Below are 7,008 nucleotides of genomic sequence, written 5' to 3'. Positions count from 1 at the left end.
CAATTGGGGAATGATTTATATTCTTACAATTTGACTCATTATATATTTTACAAAGAGGCCTTTATCAAAGATCCTGGCTGTAAAAACTGTTTCCCAACTTTCTGCTTGCCATCTAATGTTGGTTTCTTTGGCTTTGTGCTAAAGCTTTTTTTTTTGAAAGTAATCAAAATTATCCATTTTGATTTCATAATGCTTTCTATCTTTTGCTGAGTCTTTAATTTTTCCTTTCTTTGGGGAAAACTCTTCTTTGCTTTCCTTACTTGCTTATGGTATCACCCTTTTTATCTAGATCATTTTGACCTTAGCTTTGTATATGGTGTAAGATGTTGAACTATGGACAGTATCTGTCACATTTTTTTCCAGTTTTCCCAGCAGTTTATGTTAAAGTGTTCTTATTGAAGCTGGACATTGGTTTCATCAAACACCAGATTAATATAGTCATTAACCACTGCGTCTTGTGTACATAACCTATTCCACAAATTCCACACTATTTCTTAGCCAGTAACAAACAGTTTTGGTGGTTGCTGCTTTATGATAGAATTTAAGCTCTGCTATGGTTAGGTAACTATTCTTTGCATTTCTTTTCATTAATTCTCTTGATACTCTTGATCTTTTGATCTTTCAGATAAATTTTGTTATTATTGATTCTAACTCTGTGATTATACATACACACAAACACACAAATATATATATGTATATACATGTGTGTATTTGTATGTATATATGTATACATATATACACATATACATATGCATGTATGTTATAGTTTGAATTGCATGGCACTGAATAAGTAAATTAATTTAGATATAATTGTCATTTTTATTTTATTAGCTTGGTCTATCCATGAGCAACTGATGGTTTTCCAGTTATTTAGATCTAGGTTTATTTGTGCTAAAAGTGTTTTGTAATTGTGTTCATATAGGTCCTTGGTTTCTCTTGACAGTTAAGTTCCCAAACTACCAAATATTTTATATTTGTCTACAAGTATTTTAAATTGTATTGCTCTTTCTATCTCTTGTTACTGGGCTTTATAAGTAATATATAGACATATTCATGATTTATATTCATTTATTTTAGATCCTGCATCTTTGGCAAAATTGCTAATTATTTCAGGAACTTTTTTACTTCATGCTGTAGAATTCTCCATCTGCAAAGAGTAATAGCTTTGTTTCTTCATTGATATTCTAATTCCTTGCATTTATTTTTCTTCTCTTATTGCTAAAGCTTACATTTTTAGCACAGTATTGAATAAGAGTGGTGATAATGGACATCCTTATTTCAACCCTGATTTAATTGGGAATCCTCTAGTTCATCCCTGTTGCACATAGTACTTGCTGATTGTTTTAAGGAAAACTCCATTTATTCCTATGTTCTCTAGTGTTTTTAACTGGAGGAGGGGCTTTATATTGTCAAAAGCTTTTCTATATCTGTTGAGATAATCTTACAATTTCTTTTTTTTTTTAACAATATGGTCAATTTTGCTGATAATTTCCCTAATATTAAAACAGCCCTGCATTCCTTGTAGAGATCCCACCTTGTCATCATGCATTATCATAATGATAGGTTGCTGTAATCTCTTTGTTAAAATTTCATTTATTTGTTTATTTGTTTGTTTGTTTATTTTCAGTGTTTTGCAATCACTACTGTACAATCTAGATTTTTTCTTCCCCTCCTTCTCCTTCCCTCCCCCCCCACCTCCCTCCTTCCTCCCTGAGACAGCATACAATTTTATGTAGGTTCTACACATACATTCCTATTAAATACATTTTCACCATACTCATGTTATATAGAAGAATTAAAATGAATGGGAGAAATCATATAACAAACCAAAACATAATACAAAAGAAAATGATCTGCTGCAATCTGCGATTGAATTCCATAGTTCTTTCTATGGGTGTGGAAGGCATTTTGCCTTAAAAGACCACTAGGAATTTCTTAAGTCTTTGCATTGCAATGAAGTTGTATGTGTACCAGAAAATGTCCTTGCTTACTGTGGTTGCTGCTGTACAAAGTTCTCCTGGTTCTGCTCCTTTTGCTCAGCATCAGATCGTATAAGTCTTTCTAGGCCTCTCTGAAGTCTTCCTGTTCATCATTTCTTATAGCACGATAGTATTCCATTACATTCATATACCATAATTTATTCAGCTATTCCCTAATTGATGGGCATTCCCTTGATTTCCAGTTTTGGGCCAACACAAACAGTGCTGCTATAAATATTTTTGTACATGTGGACTCTTTCCCATTTTTATGATATCTTGGGGATACAGTCCTAGAAGTGATATTGCTGATTCAAAAGGTATGCATATTTTTGTAGCCCTTTGGGCGTAGTTCCAAATTGCTCTCCACAATGATTGGGTCAGTTCACAGCTCCACCAGCAATGAATTAGTGTTCTAACTCTCCCACATCTTCTCCAACATTGATCATCTTCTTGTTCTGTCATGTTAGCCAATCTGATAGGTGTGATGTAGTATCTCAGAGTTGTTTTGATTTGCATCTCTAATCAATCTAATAGTGATTTAGAGCATTTTTTCACATGCCTATAGATAGCTTGAACTTCTTCCTCTGAAAACTGCCTGTTCATATCCTTTGACCATTTATCAACTGGGGAATGACTTGTATTCTTGTATATTTGACTCAGTTCTCTATATATTTTAGAAATGAGGCCTTTATCACAGGCACTAGCTGAAAAATTTTTTCCCACTTTTCTGCTTCCCTCCTAATTTTGTTTTGAATCCATTTTTTGTGATCATATCTCTTGTTTCCAATCACATTTGAAGTCAAAAGTACATTTAAATTAAATGTTAGGGAAAATAAAGATTATTTTTTCCCCTTTCCAAGTTCATGTCTCCAAGTTCAAATTTCAGTTGCAGTTGTTGTTGTTTAAGTTATCTTAATGATCCTGAGTAAGTCAATTTTGCTATCTGTACCCATTTTCTAATCTGTAAAACCAGGGCAGTAGGACTAGTTGATCTCTAAAAGTGCCTTCTAACTGTACAATCTTAGTTCTAGTGTAGTTACATGATTCAGTTGAGCTCCCTCACAATAACCTTAACTTTTATTTTTCAATGAAAAGTAATGATATTGATTTCTTAAAGGCTATAGCAGTGGAACACAATCTTTGGTATGTTCTATCATGCTTTGAGAATGCCCTTTCAACTGATTCTTACTGCTACATATCATCTACTTGAGGTAAATTTAAAGAAGTTTGACTCTTAGTTAACTATTTTATTTGCCCATAGCAATCCATGAGATAAAGTTTTTAGAACTCTTAAAAAAAATTATCAATACTCTAAATATAGAAATGGTGTACATTATCCATTGCAAAATAATTTGATAAAAAATCCACAGATTCATTGAGCCAGATTGTTGACATAGCTATTAGGAATGAATACAAAAAAATGCAGAGAAGTTGTCATTAAGTGAATAGAGGGCACATGAGTTTTGTTGGGACAGGTGAACAAAAAGAATTGATAAATTTGGTTTTAACTGCAATCAACTGATCAAAAAGCATTTATTAAATGCATAGAATGAGCCAAATACTATGTTGACCTTTAAGGATACCAATAGTGAGACACTTTGTTCCCTGAAAAAGATTGAATTTTCGTAGGGAGATGCTATGGAACATGCTGAGATGAGTAAATATGGGGCAACTATAAAGTATAACAGTGAATCAAGGATGCAAATGAAGGCAAGGTGGAACAGGAGAGCTTTTTGAATGAGTCAATAAAAGAAAGTAAGAGACCTTAGAGATAGCGTGAAGGAGAACATCCCATACATGAAGGTGAGAAATAAAATGTCATATATATGGAAGACCAAGTAATATATTTGACTGACCAATAGAGTCAATGTGAGGAAGCAGTGTAATCAGCCTGGAAAAATATACTTTCAGGGATGGGGAATCTGTGGCCTTCAGGTTACAAGTGGTCCTCTAGGTCCTCAAGTGATGCCCCTTGGCTGAATCTAAACTAAACACAACAAATCCCCTTAATAAGAGGATTTGCTCTATAAAATTTGGATTCACTCAAATGGCCACACCTAAGGACCTAGAAGGCCACTTGTGGCCTTGAGGCCACAGGTTCCCCATCCCTGCTTTGAACGGATGGTGAAGCACTTTCATTTTGAAATAGAAGTTTGTATTTATCCAAAGAACAGTAAGGAACCCCTGTACTTTCTGGAGAATAGGAGACTCTCCCTTTAGGAATAAGAATTTAACCCAAGGTTAACAACAACAATAACAAAAAATCATTAATACTTGTGTCTATGGGTGGTTAATATCAATGGAAAGAAAAACAAGAAGACAGCAGGATATTCATAATCAGAGAACAGAGAAGCAGAAAGTTCAATCAAAAATAGATTGAGATTCTCAAATAGAGTCCATGCATATATTAATTCTTAGTTACTTCATTTGGAAGGTAGACACTGTTAAGGACAGTGAAAAATAATGTTCTCACCTCAGAAAGTTATTTTTTGTTTGTTGGTTTGTTTGCTTGGGTTTTGTATTTTTTTCTAGCAGTTCTTAAAAAAAATACAGAATTCCTCCTAGGCATTTTTCGTTCTCAGTGTTAAGGAAGACTAGTTAAGGAAGACTAGACTACTGTATTCAACTATTTCTGGTGCTTGCTTATCTCATAAGATACATTGAATAACTCTGTTTTGTTTTTTTTTTTAATTTTAAGAAATAAATAATATTCAGTAATAGTCAGACAGGTCACTGTTAAAATGTAATCTAATATATGTGTGTATGTATGTACGTATATATGCATACATATATATGCACATTTGCATGCATATATAGAATTCCATGCAAAAGGTTATTGGTTTTTGTTTCCTATTTTCATTCAGACTTCCTTTGATATTCAAACAGATCATTTTCATAAAGAATTTATAGAGATGATAAAATTGTATTATGGCTTAATATCCATTAGTTTTACCTTGATCACCTTTTTTGGGGGGAAAATATTGGATTTGATTTTGTTGAATGATCATTTTGTTTGAATTTTCCTTTCCTTAAGCTATCTGGTAAAGTGATATTTCAATGTTTTCAAAATTGTATACCTGTGGCACAAATATCCCTGCTGTATAGTTGACCTAGCCAAAATTTGTCCTTTTACAGAGTAAGAAAGTGTCACCCAAAAGAGCTAAATGATTTCCTCAAATTTCCACACTACATAAGCCACAGAGCTAGGACTGAAAATCAGATCTCCTTCCATAACATCATCTGGTCTATTCCTGGTTCACTGGTAAACCAGGATTCCATTTTTCAGTTAATCTGAGGGAACTTGATAAATCAATCACAGTGTGTAACACGTAAGATTCATTTTAAATAATAAAATGAAATTAAGATGGTTGCAATTGGTTAAACCAGTTTTTGTCCCTTTTCCAGTGATTTCTTCATCCTCCAATTTATTTTATCCTTACTCAATGTATATTTCGTATTTGTAATTATGTCTGTATTTAGTGTGCATTTCAGTAGAATATAAACTCCTTGAGAAGAGGAAGCATTTCCTTCTCTTTTTTTTTTTTTTGATCTTTATAAGAGTATAATGGCTTACATTTAGTAAATGTTTTTTGAATGGAAAGCCAAGCTTCTCTTTGTCAAATAAATCTAGCTTTTAAACACCGTTATCCTCCCAATGATGCTATGCATTTGCTAATCATGAAACAATGATCTCAGAAAAATCAGAGTAGTAAGTAATGAAAAAGTCAATTATAAGAATGCTCAATGAAAGTCATTAGGTGACATCATATTATCAATGATGACTTACTTATAAGGCCTACTCCAAAAAACTCCATCTAAGAGATATTTTATGGGACATTGTTGCCCCTCAAAAAATAATTAATAATGAATATACAGTCTGCTACACTGGTACCCATGAAATATTAAAGGACTCAAAGGAGAGCCATCTTCACCCCACCTATTCTCCCGCTGGGCAGATAGTCTTAGGAGAATTTATAGAAAAGAATTTATAGAAAAAATTTAAAGAATAAAAAAAATCGAATTGATTGTCAAGTAACAAGAAATGATTTAATGTCTATTATGTGCCAGGCACAAAAAGACCCAAAAGAAAACAATAAAAATGTCCCTGCCTTCCAGAAGTTTATAATTTAACTTAGGAGAAAACATGTCCATGCACTAGACATATTAATGCTCCTCTCCACGAATTTTCAGTTCCCTTTAATATATTGTTTACTCTTAAATAAATTCTTCTCCCTTATTAGATCATAAGCTACTTGAGGCAAGCACTACCTTTATTTTAGTTTACATTTGTATCACTGATACATTGAACAGGGACCTGGAGCCATGAAAGGAAAAGAACTTCCCATACAACCCAGTCCAAGGCATTTTGCCTGAGGCATCTGGTTCATTCCAGCCCATTTAGATACTCAATATTCCTTTTTACCACCCTTTCACTGTGGCTCTCCAAAAACTTAACTCCTTTTATTGTCTACAGCTGGACCACCCCAGTCTATTTATCACTCCTTAATACTATCTAGATCCTTTCTCTGTTGCCCCTGGACCACCCCAGGCAATTTACTTAATCTTAATCTCTTCCAGATCCTCTCATTGTCTTTTCTTTTGTATAAATACTCATTTTACCCCTATTAAATTGCACAGATTCATTTAGAATCTAGCTGCTTCTCTTGGCATCACAAATAAATGGCATCTCAAATAAACCTTAATACTTTGACTGAAAGAAGTTTTGAGTGGTCGAATTATTCTAAGGACGACTCCCCTGTACACTTACTATTAGGGGTTCTGAGCATCCCAAACTACAACATTACCAGGGCTTAAACAATACCTAGCACATAGTGAAAAATACTTGAGAAATTCTCCCTGTTTCCCTTCTCTCTCTCCCTTTCTCTCTTCTTTTCCACTCTTCCTTTTTTCATTCTATTTTAAGACTGTATTACTAGGATGATTGTGGTGACAAAATTGTGGTGGAGAAATTCATCAGAACAGGTTTCAGCGAAAAAATGATAATTATTTCTGTTTTGGGCACATTGAT

Source organism: Notamacropus eugenii, chromosome 6, assembly GCF_028372415.1.
Source record: "Notamacropus eugenii isolate mMacEug1 chromosome 6, mMacEug1.pri_v2, whole genome shotgun sequence".
Lineage (NCBI taxonomy): Eukaryota > Metazoa > Chordata > Mammalia > Diprotodontia > Macropodidae > Notamacropus > Notamacropus eugenii.
Note: the sequence above shows the minus strand (reverse complement) of the source record.